Source organism: Theobroma cacao, chromosome 8 (genome assembly GCF_053813885.1).
Source record: "Theobroma cacao isolate CCN51 chromosome 8, ASM5381388v1, whole genome shotgun sequence".
In the NCBI taxonomy this organism is placed as follows: Eukaryota; Viridiplantae; Streptophyta; class Magnoliopsida; order Malvales; family Malvaceae; genus Theobroma; species Theobroma cacao.
The window spans coordinates 11247504-11263576 of NC_142646.1; the positions used below are offsets into that span (position 1 = coordinate 11247504).

At 32.8% G+C, this 16073-nt stretch overlaps 2 long non-coding RNA genes across 2 annotated transcripts; both read right to left on the reverse strand.

Annotated features, from left to right (window-relative positions):
* Positions 1–603: 603 nt before the first annotated feature.
* LOC148761189 (uncharacterized) lies at positions 604–2439 on the reverse strand. Its single transcript, XR_016027818.1, has 3 exons — positions 2319–2439; positions 1579–1664; positions 604–741 (listed from the first exon to the last, which is right to left on the reverse strand). It is a non-coding gene; the product is annotated as an uncharacterized LOC148761189 (long non-coding RNA).
* Positions 2440–7070: 4631 nt separating this feature from the next.
* Positions 7071–8908, reverse strand: LOC148761190 (uncharacterized). Its single transcript, XR_016028067.1, has 3 exons — positions 8786–8908; positions 8048–8133; positions 7071–7220 (listed from the first exon to the last, which is right to left on the reverse strand). It is a non-coding gene; the product is annotated as an uncharacterized LOC148761190 (long non-coding RNA).
* Positions 8909–16073: the final 7165 nt, after the last annotated feature.

Sequence of the window (16073 nt, forward strand, 5' to 3'; positions counted from 1 at the left end):
GGTGAGTCAATTTAATCTTAGTTAATTTTATACTTAAATTTATGTTAATATGATCAAGATAGGTTGTTATTGATTTATTTGTGCTTTTGTAGGTGAAGGAAAACTTTTAATGGAAAGTGTCACGACCCGGAACCTCCCTCAGGCCCATGACAATCGCCGCGACGTCCCGATTGACACTCATTATCCAGAATGCCAACCGGAACCCCGCAAGGCTTACATATCGGTTTCTTTCCTTTCCTGTGAGCAATCATTGTTAAATATCGAGTTTTTAGAGAATATATACTATTTTAGATCAAAAACAATCAAAATAAAATTTTCGCCACACAGGGGTATTTTGGTCATTTTTTTTCTCAAAAATTTCAAAACTAGCTAAAACGTAATATACAAGTACAAAATACATAATTCATATTCAAAATGAGTTTAAAAGTCTAAAATCTTCATTTAAAACGAAATTACGGTTATTTGAATATAATAAGAAAATAAAAGAAATATTAAGGGAAATATTCTATTTTCTTATAAAACAATTTTTATAGAATTATACGTGAATAATTTTTATAGCGTAAAAGCTAAATAAATTTATACATACTGAAATACAGTAAGTCAAAATATTTAATTTAATTTACAATAACAAGAGGGCCCCCGAATAAACAAAAGTAAAGAGGACTGTCAACCTACGGTTTGGAAAATGCAGATCCAATAGTAGTCCTCGATGAGATCAACTATCTACAGTCTATACTGAACCTGAAATGGGTGGAAAGGAGTTGGGTGAGATTTTGCAATCCCAATGAGTAAACAGACATTATCATAAATATCTAAAGGCGAGTAAAATGGAGGCAAGTTTAAACAACAAATTTCAACCCATTTCATAATGTTTTCAATTTATTTCTTAAACCATAAAATATTTGTAATTTACCAAAATAGTTGTTAAGGCTTATGTCTTTTATTAAAACAAGGCTCAAGCCAAAACTAATCCTCGGGGATACCTTGGCCGAGGCATCTAACCGAGTCCGCCAAGGGTGTTAAAATATTCACACGTGAAACAAATTTTTATTTTTAAAACTAGCCGTTCCTTGGCGTTGGCCGAGTTACACATTCACGTGGGGGTTCGACGTGAAGTGAGCTCTAATACTACCCCGGGAGTTACCCTCCTCGCCTCTACAACCGGAGTAACTATATAACTGGGTTTACCGTGCCCCTCTAATAGGCAGTCCACGGAAACCCGTCACTGCAGTGACTAACCCACCAATTTTAATAAAATTTCGACAGTATAACGTGGCTTTTATTTATTTATCCAGCCTGCATAGTAAAACAACTTACATAAATTTCCCAATGCATTCACAAAATATAGCCACATATACTCATTTCTCATAAGCCATTCCTAGGAAAATATATATTTTTCAAGTCAATTTGTAGCCTCCAATTACTCAATTTCATAATCAATACAATATATTTTTATTTGTCACATTTATTCCTAAAACATAAAAAATCCCGTTTTAATCTCGTTCTCATTTCATAAAATACATAAAGGGCATTTAAAATAAACTCTAGATAATTTACAATAATAATAAGTTTACTCACCGTTTGTACAAAATAAAAGCTTTCTAAGCGCCCCGATCACTACTCGTCGGGTACGACTTCTTTGCCTTTTCCGGAAGGCTCTCCTCCTAGACACATTACAAAAATTTACACAATTCATCACATTGATGCTAAATCACTATATAATTAACTTAAATCCTATACTAATGCATGGTATGAAATGCAATAGCCTAAAACGGCTTAAATGCGGTATTAACCTATTTTTGGCACTTTGCCCGATAAATTGCTAACGCGCTCCATTTTAGCTCTAAATCATCCCATTCTCTCTCCAACATTTCTAACCATCAAATATCAGCCAATAACCTTCTAAAAACAACAAAAATCAGCTCACTCCCTTCCTTGGAAAATTCGGCCAAAAATGGGACATTAACTCGGTAAATTTTCTACTTTGTTTTTCTATCACGTTTAATCGTTTTTCATCATTTTCTCTTCATTTCCCTTAGAATAAAATCAATTCATCATCATTGTACAGCATTGAGCATCCAGCCAAGAGTGGGTATTGTGAAAATTTAATGATTTCTTGCCCAATTTAATTTCTAAACACATTTAACTAACTAAAACTATCAATTTAACTAAAAATCAAAACCTAAAAATTTCAATTTCTCTCTCCTAGAATTTCGTCCAGCCCTTGATATCACTTTTTGATCTCTCTCCTCAAGCATGCTAAATGGAAATAAAGGCATAGGAAAGGTAGAAATCAAGCTAAAATCGAAAAATCTTACCGTTAGACGCGTAAACGGTCGAAAACCGCGAATTTCTCTTTGAATTTTCTTGTTTCTCTTTGTTTTTTCTTTTCTTCTTCCTTTCCTCTCTATTTCCTCTGTTTTTCTTCCTTATGGCCGGCCAGCACTCAAAATTTGGGTTTAAATGGCTGACTTTTCATTAAAATAATATTATTTCATTAAAAAAATGCCATGTGTCACTTTCCCATTGGCCCATTTTTAAAATTTCATCCATTTGTTTCCAAATTTTCACCATACACTTGTCTCATATATTCATAGCTTAGATAAAATTATCAGACTCATCCAAAGTCTCGGTGGAGTAATTTTTGCAATTTACACTTTTGCCCCCGTAAAAGTCAAAAATTACATTTTTGCCCCAAAAATTGAAAAATTGTCCATAGACATATTTTTCATCCCTTATACTCATACCATTCTCCAATTTGTCAAATTTGATCAAAATTCTCTCAAAATCTCAAATTTTGTCCATGGGTGGCAAAATTACGATTTTGCCCCTACACTCCAAAAATCACCAGAATTAAACTTTTTCACTTCCTATCATTAAATTATACTCCAAATAGTTAATCTTGGTCAAAAATTTCACTCCATGATCAAATTATTATCTTAGGTGGCAAAATGACAATTTTGCCCTTGAATATCAAAATTTCTAATTTTACCCCAAATGAACCCTCGAACTCCGAACAATCATTTTTAGTCATTCCTGAACTATAAAATATTAAATTTCATCCTACAATTCCTATTTGAACTAGTTCGAGGTTAAATTAACTCAAGTGTACCGTTAGGTACGATATCGGGTTTCGTCTTTTCTTATGTGCTTTCCTAGCATAATAACATGCTACTCAGTGCATGTATGTCATGACATGTATTTATAGGGTTGGGTTTTACAGAAAGAGAGCAATTTTGAGATGCAGATGTCTACTGCACATATCTCTGTATTATGACCAAAACTCTATGTACTGAACTTCAAACAAGATGATTCTTAACCCATTGGAAAGAGAAGAGAAACATTTACAACTTTTTTGTTGACCATTTTGCCTGGTTTAGCCTGTAATATGGTCAAAAATCTTGTTGAAGTTAAAGCATTGTAGTAATCTTAGAGCAATTACGATTGTTGCTAATTAAATGATTGAGGTAGCGACCTTGGTGAAGGTAGGCCATGGCTCAGGTACTTTGATGAGGAAATCCTAGTTAGAATTGATTTCTTTCTTCATACAACTTGGCCTAACTTCAAAACCTTATCAAAATAACCTTTTGGAGAACTTTTGAAATAACGAAACACCAGATTTTAAGCTGATAATACGCCACAAAATCATTGAAAAAAGTCTCATTGAAGCTGAGAAGAAATCAAGAAGGATTCAAGAAGATTTGGCAGATCAAGAGTACAGTTTTTGGGTTCTTTTATCTTTTTGTTATTCTTTTATTTCCTTAGTTTGATTTTAATGTTTAAACATAATTCGATGATGATATGTGACTTGATAAGGAATTAAATTATTTATCTAAGATTATGATTGAACTCAATATGTAATCTGATCTATTTATCTCTTTTTTACTTATGGTTGATGGTTTTAAGTTGTTTATTCTATTTTGTTCTTAATACTTCTAGTTGATTGGCCACCAATTAGATTGAATTGGAAACCTAAGTTAAACCTTAACAAAGGAGATTTAGATAGACCTTGAGTAGAATAACATATGATCAAATGCACTTAGTTGATTTGGCGGTCTGATTTGTATATAGAGTAGACATACACCTATAAGCCATACATAGCCAGGATTAGAGCACAAACTTAATGAATTTTTCTTTAATTTAATTTGCATAGACATGAAGTGACACATGAAGAATCAACTACTCGTAAACTCACTAATCAATTCTTGCCAAGCAGAAATCATCAGACTCAAATTTGAAGCAAGAAGAATCGATGTCTCAAAAGTAGAAAAATCGATTCTTAGAGAATAAAATGTCTTGGGTTGCAAAAGAAACTTCTTACTTGTCCGTTGATCAATTCTTAAAAGTCGATTGATATAATTCAAGTAGCCTTAACTTTTGAAAATTGAACAACATTTTTCTCTAACCGGCAAAAATTTAAAAGACCTATAAATACCTTTGTGAAGGACTTTTTCAAGTGAAAAGAACAACTAGAAAGAAAAGAGAGCAAGAAAATCACTCCAAGAGGAGAAGAAAACAAAAATTTCTTAAAGTTCATTCATTTCTCTCTCTACAACGAAACTCTCAAAACAAAGCCTCATTTCCTAAGCTTACATTCCTTGATTCATCTTTATTCTCTTGTACTAAACTCAACTCATCAGCCTTTTCAGAGGTTTAAAGCTGTGTAATCCACTATTGTCAGGTTATACTTCCATAGCAAAAGGTAGAAAGGTTATACTTTCTTGAAATAGTAATGAAATACCCTATACTTTGATATGGTGATAAATAAAGTTGATCGAATGCAAATTGAGGTCAAGTAAAATGTTTAAAAGTGATAAAAGACGAAAGGAGTAGTTTAGGATAAAATATTTCGAAAGTGAGAAAATAATAATAATTTTATCGGAGGAGAATTTGTGAGATAAAAGGCGATTCAGAAGTCAAGTGAGGCATAATAAGGTATTTTGAGTACCAAGGAGATAAGATAAAATTTTTAGAATAAAATAATATTTTATTAATGAAATAATATTAAAATATTAATATTTAGCCGGATATCAAAATTAGTCATGAAGAAGGATCATATAGTTGATCCAAGTGGGGGAGAAGATGACAAGCCCGACTCTATAAAAATATTTGTCATGACATACATGTGATGGATAGCATGTTTGCATGCTAAGAGAGTCTCGAAAAATTTACAAAAAAGTCGGTATTGTACCTAGACGTACAACAAAGTTGATTTAAGCCTCGAACTAGATCAAATAGAGAATTCATGATGAAATTAAGAATTTTAAAGCCCCAGAATGGTTTAATATGGTGATTCAGAGTTCAAGGATCAATTTGGAGTCAAACCGAAATTTTCGCTATCCAGGGGTAAAATGGTCATTTGCCACCTGGGGACAAAATGAGAATTTTAGAAAATATTTTTGTGGCCCCATTTGACTTATTGGAGTATAATTTGACTTATTGGAGTAGGATTTGAGGTTTAGAAGTGAAAAATTTTAATTTCGGTATAATTTGGAGTAAAAGGGTAAAATGGTAATTTTGCCATCCCAGGGGCAAAATTGTAGTTTTCCACCACCAAGACATTTTTCCAGCACATGGTCTTCCTTTATCCTCATTTTGACCATTGACTAATTGTGTGGTGGAAATAAAAAGGATTAAAATTTTAAAATTTTAAAAATGGACCAATAAGAAAATGCCATGTGTCATACCTTTATTATTTTATTGTTTCTTTATAAAAAGGCATAAAATCAGCCCATTTTCTTCATATGGCCGGCCAAGCAAGGAAGAGAGAGAAAGAGAGGGGAAAAACAAGAAAACCTAGGTGAAAATTCAAAACAAAAGTGAAAAATCAAGAAAACAAGCTAGGTAAGTTAGAATTTCTTTAGTTCTCCTTGATACCTAGCTTACCCATGCTTTTGTTCTTGATTTCCATGGTTGAATATTGAGTTATTATGATGAATTCAATTCTGAAAAATGGGTTAGGAGAGAGAAAATTGTTAGATTAATTTGATTTTAAGTTATGTTAGTGTTTTAAGTTAGTTTAGCATATTTAGAAACAAAACAACAAGAAAAGAATTTATTTTCTCCCACAACCCTTAATGGCCGAATTTACCATGTGTTGAGTGAGGATGAATTTGATTTTCATTCTTGGAGAATTGGTTAAGAAATGATGAATTATGAGCCTAGAAAAATAATGGGAATTTTCGAAGCAAAAATACGAATTTTTACCCACTAGGGGTATTTTCGTAATTTGCTATTGAGACTGATAAATTGAATCTCATTCATAGTCATTAAGGTAATTTAGGTATAATTGGAGTGTAAAAAGTAAGAAGAATTGATTTGGAGTTAAATTGGAGATAATAGGCCGAATTAGGTCAGCACTGCATTTAAGCGGTAGTTGGATAAGTTGTATATCATATCATGCATATATACCGAGCCTGAATTGATTTTTATAATGGTCAAGCATTGATGTGATGAATTATGTATTGTACATTGTGGATAGGTGGTGAGCAAAGTACACTGGTGAAAGTACAAAAATTGTGCTTGGAGACTGGGATTAGGAGTACATCGACTCCTAGAACAGTGAGTGAACTTATTATCATCTTAATTATCTAGAGTTGTCACAACCCGGAACCTCCCTCAGGCCCATGACAATCGCCGCGACGTCCCAATTGACACTCATTATCCGGAATGCCAACCGGAACCCCGCAAGGCTTACATATCAGTTTCTTTCCTTTCCTGTGAGCAATCATTGTTAAATATCGAGTTTTTAGAGAATATTTACTATTTTAGATCAAAAACAATCAAAATAAAATTTTCGCCACACAAGGGTATTTTGGTCATTTTTTTCTCAAAAATTTCAAAACTGGCTAAAACGTAATATACAAGTACAAAATACATAATTCATATTCAAAATGAGTTTAAGAGTCAAAAATCTTCATTTAAAACGAAATTACGGTTATTTGAATATAATAAGAAAATAAAAGAAATATTAAGGGAAATATTCTATTTTCTTATAAAACAATATTTATAGAGTTATACGTGAATAATTTTTATAGCGTAAAAGCTAAATAAATTTATACATACTGAAATACAGTAAGCCAAAATATTTAATTTAATTTACAATAACAAGAGGGCCCCCGAATAAACAAAAGTAAAGAGGACTGTGAACCTACGATTTGGAAAATGCAGATCCAATGATAGTCCTCGATGAGATCAGCTATCTATAGTCTATACTGAACCTGAAATGGGTGGAAAGGAGTTGGGTGAGATTTTGCAATCCCAATGAGTAAACAGACATTATCATAAATATCTAAAGGCGAGTAAAATGGAGGCAAGTTTAAACAACAAATTTCAACCCATTTCATAATGTTTTCAATTTATTTCTTAAACCATAAAATATTTGTAATTTACCAAAATAGTTGTTAAGGCTTATGTCTTTTATTAAAACAAGGCTCAAGCCAAAACTAATCCTCAGGGATACCTTGGCCGAGGCATCTAACCGAGTCCGCCAATGGTGTTAAAATATTCACACGTGAAACAAATTTTTATTTTTAAAACTAGCCGTTCCTTGGCGTTGGCCGAGTTACACATTCACGTGGGGGTTCGACGTGAAGTGAGCTCTAATACTACCCCGGGAGTTACCCTCCTCGCCTCTACAACCGGAGTAACTATATAACTGGGTTTACCGTGCCCCTCTAATAGGCAGTCCACGGAAACCCGTCACTGCAGTGACTAACCCACCAATTTTAATAAAATTTTGACAGTATAACGTGGCTTTTATTTATTTATCCAGCCTGCATAGTAAAATCAACTTACATAACTTTCCCAAATGCACTCACAAAATATAGCCACATATACTCATTTCTCATAAGCCATTCCTAGTAAAATATATTTTTCAAGTCAGTTTGCAGCCTCCAATTACTCAATTTCATAATCAATACAATATATTTTTATTTATCACATTTATTCCTAAAACATCAAAAATCCCGTTTTCATTTCATAAAATACATAAAGGGCATTTAAAAATAAACTCTAGATAATTTACAATAATAATAAGTTTACTCACCGTTTGTACAAACTAAAAGCTTTCTAAGCACCCCGATCACTACTTGTCGGGTACGACTTCTTTGCCTTTTCCGGAAGGCTCTCCTCCTAGACACATTACAAAAATTTACACAATTCATCACATTGATGCTAAATCACTATATAATTAACTTAAATCCTATACTAATGCATGGTATGAAATGCAATAGCCTAAAACAGCTTAAACGCGGTATTAACCTATTTTTGGTACTTTGCCCGATAAATTGCTAACGCGCTCCATTTTAGCTCTAAATCATCCCATTCTCTCTCCAACATTTCTAACCATTAAATATCAGCCAATAACCTTCTAAAAACAACAAAATCAGCTCACTCCCTTCCTTGGAAAATTCGACCAAAAATGGGACATTAACTCGGTAAATTTTCTACTTTGTTTTTTAATCACGTTTAATCGTTTTTCATCATTTCTCTTCATTTTCCTTAGAATAAAATCAATTCATCATCATTGTACAGCATTGAGCATTCAGCCAAGAGTGGGTATTGTGAAAATTTACTGATTTCTTGCCCAATTTAATTTCTAAACACATTTAACTAACTAAAACTATCAATTTAACTAAAAATCAAAACCTAAAAATTTCAATTTCTCTCTCCTAGAATTTCGTCCAGCCCTTGATATCACTTTTTGATCTCTCTCCTCAAGCATGCTAAATGGAAATAAAGGCATAGGAAAGGTAGAAATCAAGCTAAAATCGAAAAATCTTACCGTTAGACGCTTAAACGGTCGAAAACCGCGAATTTCTCTTTGAATTTTCTTGTTGCTCTTTGGTTTTTCTTTTCTTCTTCCTTTCCTCTCTATTTCCTCTGTTTTTCTTCCTTATGGCCGGCCAGCACTCAAAATTTGGGTTTAAATGGCTGACTTTTCATTAAAATAATATTATTTCATTAAAAAATGCCATGTGTCACTTTCCCATTGGCCCATTTTTAAAATTTCATCCATTTGTTTCCAAATTTTCACCATACACTTGTCTCATATATTCATAGCTTAGATAAAATTCTCAGACTCATCCAAAGTCTCGGTGGAGTAATTTTTGCAATTTACACTTTTGCCCCCGTAAAAGTCAAAAATTACATTTTTGTCCCAAAAATTGAAAAATTGTCCATAGACATATTTTTCACCCCTTATACTCATACCATTCTCCAATTTGTCAAATTTGATCTAAATTCTCTCAAAATCTCAAATTTTGTCCGTGGGTGGCAAAATTACGATTTTGCCCCTACACTCCAAAAATCACCAGAATTAAACTTTTTCACTTCCTATCATTAAATTATACTCCAAATAGTTAATCTTGGTCAAAAATTTCACTCCATGATCAAATTATTATCTTAGGTGGCAAAATGACGATTTTGCCCTTGAATATCAAAATTTCTAATTTTACCCCAAATGAACCCTCAAACTCCGAACAATCATTTTTAGTCATTCATGGACTATAAAATATTAAATTTCATCCTACAATTCCTATTTGAACTAGTTCGAGGTTAAATAAATTTAAGTGTACCGTTAGGTACAATATCAGGTTTCGTTTATTCTTAGGTGCTTTTCTAGCGTAATAACATGTTACTCAATGCATGTATGTCATGACATGTATTTATAGGGTCGAGTTTTACACCATAATCCAACACCAAAATCAGTTTAGTCATTCATGTTCATTTATTGTCATAAGCCATTCAATTCAAAACCAATTCAAAGCCATTCATTTATTTAGCTAGGAATTGATGAATTATGGTGTTGGATTTCGAAACCGGTTATTGAAAAATATAGTTCCTTTAGAAAATGACTTGATTGAAAATGAGAAAATCATAGTAAATGGACTTGGATTTGATTCTTAATGATATATATATGGATTTACAAGATTGTGTAAAACTCGACCCTATAAATACATGTCATAACATACATGCACTGAGTAGCATGTTATTATGCTAGGAAAGTCCCTAAGAATAGACGAAACCCGATATTGTACTTAATGGTACACTTGAATTGATTTAACCTCGAACTAGTTCAAATAGGAATCGTAGGATAAAATTTAACATTTTATAGTCAAGGAATGACTAAAAATGATTGTTTGGAGTTCGAGGGTTCATTTGGGAAAAAATTGAAAATTTTGATGTTTAGAGGTAAAATCGTAATTTTTCCATCCGCGGATAAAATTTGAGATTTTGAGAAAATTTAGACCACATTTGACAAATTGGAGAATGGTATGAGCATAAGGGATGAAAAATATGTCTATGGGTAATTTTTCAGTTTTTGGGGCAAAAATGTAATTTTTAACTTTTACGGGGGTAAAAGTGTAAATTTCAAAAATTACTCCACCAAGACTTTGGATAAGTCTGAGAATTTTATCTAAGCTATGAATATGTGGGACAAGTATATGGTGAAAATTTGGAAACAAATGGATGGCTAAAATTTAAGAAATTAATAAAACAAAAAAAATGAATAAAATAATATTATAATATTTTAAAGGAAAAGTCAGCCATTTAAACCCCATTTTAAGTGATGGCCGGCCATAAGGAAGAACAAGAGAGGAAATAGAGAGGAAAGGAAGAAATAAAGAAAAACCAAAGAGAAACAAGAAAATTCAAAGGGGAATTTACGTTTTTCGCCCGTTTACGCATCTAACGGTAAGATTTTTCGATTTTAGCTTGATTTCTACCTTTCCTATGCCTTTATTTCCATTAAGCATGCTTGAGGAGAGAGATCAAAAAGTGATATGAAGGGCTGGACGAAATTCTAGGGGAGAGATTTTGAAATTTTTAGGTTTTGATTTTTAGTTAAATTGGTAGTTTTAGTTAGTTAAATGTGTATAGAAATTAAATTGGGCAAGAAAGCATGAAATTTTCACAATAACCACCCTTGGCTGAATATGCATTGATGTACAATGATGATGAACTGATTTTTATTCTAAGAGAAATGAAGAAAAAATGGTGAAAAATGGTTAAATGTGATAGAAAAACAAAGTGGAAAATTAACCGAGTTAATGTCCCATTTTTGGCCGAATTTTCCAAGGAAGAGAGTGAGCTGATTTTGGTGATTTTAGAGGAATATTGGCTGATAATTAATGGTTAGAAATGTTGGAGAGAGAATGGGACAATTTAGAGCTAAAATGGAGCGCGTTAGTAATTTATCGGGTAAAGTGCCAAAAATAGGTTAATACTGCGTTTAAGCCGTTTTTTGCTATTGCATTTCATATCATGCATTAGTATAGGATTTAAGTCAAATATATAGTGATTTAGCATTAATGTGATGAATTGAATAAATTTTTGCAATGTGTCTAGGAGGAGAGCCTTCCGGTAAAGGCAAGGAAATCGTATCCGACAAGTAGTTATCGGGGCACCTAGAAAGCTTTTAGTTTGTACAAACGGTGAGTAAACTTATTATTATTGTAAATTATCTAGAGTTTATTTTTAAATGCTCTTTATGTATTTTATGAAATGCAAACGAGATTAAAACGGGATTTTTGATGTTTTACAAATAAATGTGATAAATAAAGATATATTGTGTTGATTATGAAATTGAGTAATTGGAGGCTGCCAATTATTTTGAAATATATATTTTCCTATGAATGGCTTATGAAATATGAGTATATGTGGCTATATTTGATAAATTGCATTGGGAATTTATGTAAGCTGTTTTTACTATGCAGGCTGGGTAAATAAATAAAAGCCACGTTATACTGTCGAAATTTTATTAAAATTAGTGGGTTTAGTCACTGCAGTGATGGGTTTTCGTGGACTGCCTATTAGAGGGGCATGGTAAACCCGGTTATATAGTTACTCCGGTAGTTGAGGCAAGGAGGGTAACTCCCGGGATAGTATTAGAGCTCACTTCACGTCGAACCCCCATGTGAATGTGTAACTCAGCCAACGCCAAGGAACGACTTGTTTTAAAAATAAAAATGTGTTTCACATGTAATGTTATAACAACCTTGGCGGACTCGGTTAGATGCCTCGGCCAAGGTATCCCCGAGGATTAGTTTTGGCTTGAGCCTTGTTTTTAATAAAAGACATAAGCCTTAACAACTGTTTTGGTAAATTACAAATATTTTATGGTTTAAGAAATAAATTGAAAATATTATGAAATGGTTCATAATTTGTTGTTTAAACTTGTCTCCATTTTACTCGCCTTTAGATATTTATGATAATGTCTGTTTACTCATTGGGATTGCAAAATCTCACCCACTTCCTTTCCAAACATTTCAGGTCTGTGGTAGCTTGTAGATACCCTATTTTGTCGAGGATTCCAGTTGACATCTCTACCACACAGACAATAGGTTTCTAGCACCAACACTGGGTGTATTTTGGGCCACTTGTCATTGTAACCATTATTGTACATTATAACTTAGTAAATTTTTGTATGTATGAATTTATTTTACTTACAAATTACAAAAGATTTCTTACACATGTTTCTATAAATATTGTTTTATATAAAAATGCTATATTTTAATCAATATTTTGAATAGTGATATTTGTCTATAAATCCTTTAAAAAAATTTCTTTGGATTTATTTGAGTCGAAAACGACCGGTAATTGTTTTAAATGAAATGTTTAACAACGATTGCTCACAGGAAAGGAAAAAAATTGATATGTAAGCCTTGCGAGGTTCCTGTTGGCATTCTGGGTAATGAGTGTCCATCGGGATGTCGCGGCGATTGTCATGGGCCAGAGAGAGGTTTCGGGTCGTGACAGACTGTGTAGACATTGATTTGTATGTTAGTTCGGAATCGAAATGAATTTCGAAACATGGTGAAGTTAGTCAAAAATCAAGTTCATTGTAATGCTTTGGTGTATTAGATTATTGGAAGTGTAATGAATATATTTGGAGTTGAATCGGATGTTTTGGTTAAATTAATGGTGTGTAGTTCGAATTAGGTCAAATACAAATTCATTCCAATCACAGTTGAACCTACGTAGAACACCGTCTCTAAGTGACTATCTGAACATTTTTCATTCAATTTCATGCATTCATATAGAGTCTGAAATAGTTTTATAACAATTTGACACCAATGTATTGAATTATGTATCGTGTATTATGGATAGGTGCTGAATCCCCCGATAAGGGCAAAGATATCATGCCGGAGGACCGAGAATAGGAGTACTCCTATCACTCCAAATTCCCATTATTGTGAGTAATCAGATGTTCATCTTAATTATCTAAAGTGGTTTATACTTGTTTTAAGATTTTAAAGAATAAGGCACTTAATTTGCAAATTATTATGTTTTACATTTTAAATGTTAGTTAAATGAATGAGATTTATAAATTATTCTGAAACTAAATGTTGATTTTCGAAATAGAGTAAGTGGAGGCTATACATTCGTATTATATATATATATATATATATATACATGATTTGAATTGATGGCTTATGAAATTGTGGTAGCATGAATGGCTAAAATTATGGTTTTGTGAATTATATAAATTGTTTTGTCTTACATTGATAGGTTGGATAATATTATATTAGCCATGTCATGTTGTCGAAATATTTATTGATTTGGTGGGTTATTTGATTAGCTTACTGCAGTGGGCGAGTTTCCATGGACCAGCCTATTAGAGGGGTACGGTAAACCTGTTATATTTTACCTTAGTATGAGAGGCACGGAGGGTATCTCCTAAGGTAAGTTTAGAGTTCACTTCACGCCGAACTACCACGTGAGGGTGAAACTCAACCAACGCCAAGGAACGACTATGTTTTCAAACGTGAAAACATGTTTTATGTGTATATGTCTTTTTAACTGCCTTGGCGAAATCGGTTGGATGCCCGGCGCAAGGCATCATCGAGTACTAATTTTTGGCACGAGCCAAGTTTTTAAGAAAGTCATAAGCCTTGTTGATTATTTTTTGATGAAATGTAATTGATTTATATGGGTTGAAATGAGATTGGATGTTATGAATCATATTGTACTGAGATGTTTTAAATTGTCTCAATTTACTTGGTTTTAGATGATATAGATGAAATTTGCTTACTCACTAGGTTTATAAAAACTCACCCCTTCTTTTCACCTATTTCAGGCTCAAGGCAATCTATAAACCGCTGATTATGTCGAGGGTTTGCTTTTGGATTTGCACCTTTAGAAATCGCAGGTCTATAGTCTTGTTTATTTTGTTATTTTGGGGGCTCACATGTCATTATAGAATATTTTTATATACCTGGTTTAGTGTGCTATTCTATATATGAATTTATTTTGCTTTTATGCTATAAAAATTATTTACGCAGAGTTTTATAAATATTGTTTTATAAAAAAATAGAATATTTTATTTAATATTTTTATTTAATTTGAATAGCTATAATTTCACTTTAAATTGATGAATTAGACAACAAAACTTATTTTTAGACATGAAATGGATGCTTATTACTCGTATATCATATTTTTACCAAGGATTGAAAATTTTGGGTAAAATGACCAAAATACCCCTGTGTAGTAAAAATTACTTTTTGATTGTTTTTGATTTGAAATTAGTCTATATTTCTTTAAAACATGGTATTTAATAACTGTTGCTCACAGAGGAGAAGTAAAACTGATGCAAAAGCCTTGCGAGGCTTCGGTTGGCATTTTGGGTAATGAATGTCAATTGAGACATCGCGGCGGTTGTCACGGGCTCGATGAAAATTTCGGGTCGTGACATAGTACATGGCGTGTAACATTTTTTTTTGAACATGGCATGTGACATATTGTCAACATGTTTTCAAAATTTTTTCAAAATGGCTTGTAACAACATATTTTCAACAAAGCATGTAGCAAAATTTTAGAACAAGGCAAGTAATGTTTAAATTGATTGACATTTTTGTTTCAAAATTTCAGTCATGTGCCAATTGTGTGACTTGTGATAAGACACAATGGTTAGTGGGTCGATAGCATTTATAAGGGTGGTGAGTCACAAATGCAGGGGTTAAGAGTGATTTGTCGTTTGCGGGCATGATGAAGTTGGTTTAAGATGTTGTTGGGGTAAACTCAAAAATTCACAAGATGGAGTTACATGCATTGATCAGTACACATGGAGAGCTATCACGCTCAATTATTAAGGATGAGGAGGATGTTGCATTAATTTTGCTAGAGCAGAGAAATGTTCCGGCAGTGTACGTCACCATTAAGGAATGCGATACAAATATTATGCCACATGAAGAAGATGTACAACATGGTAATCACCTCAATCAAAATAAGATTTACAGTGCTTCACATATACCACAAAATTCGATCTCTAACCCACAACAAATGCAATTGACGTATGCACATGAATTTGTGCAGCCCGATAGACACATGACATTCATAGAACATTTGGCTGCACAATTCCAATTAGCATATGCATCGAACCAATCACTTGCTTCTGTCCAACAAATACAACCATTGGGTGAAACTATAGAGGGTGTAACGCCATTTTCAAATGAGATTGCGACACTTGAAGACAACATTACGATGCTTGAGGATGACACTGCGACGCTCAAGGATAATATTGCATCTAATCAGGAAAATAAGGATTTGTTACCTACTGATGAAGATAGATTTGATGACAATACAGATGACGAGCTTGATGAATGGCATCATGATAGTTTAGACGATGACTGGCTTTATGACAATGACATTCCAAATCACAATAATGTTGAGGGCGAAATAGAACATGTTAGAGGTGTTGATGTAGGAGATATTCAGTGTGATGACCCCATATACAATAACCCCATTGTTGGTGTCTTCCTATTTTTTCCCATATGTTGGCCTATCACCTTGCACGTACATCAGTAACTCAAGTGGAATTTTCATACTCGACCATTCTTCTTCAGTTGGATATACGGTGTAGAGCATATGGATGGTGTCCTATTAAATATATTTACATCAGCTTACATGTCATTGATAACTCTATAATATAGAGTTATTTGAGCTTAATTTTGATAATAATTTGGCTTAGTTTTTGTAGTAATGCATAGAAATTAGTAGATTTTATTTAATAATTTTAAATTAATTATTTTAGGTGAGTCAATCTAATCTCAGTTAATTTTATACTTAAT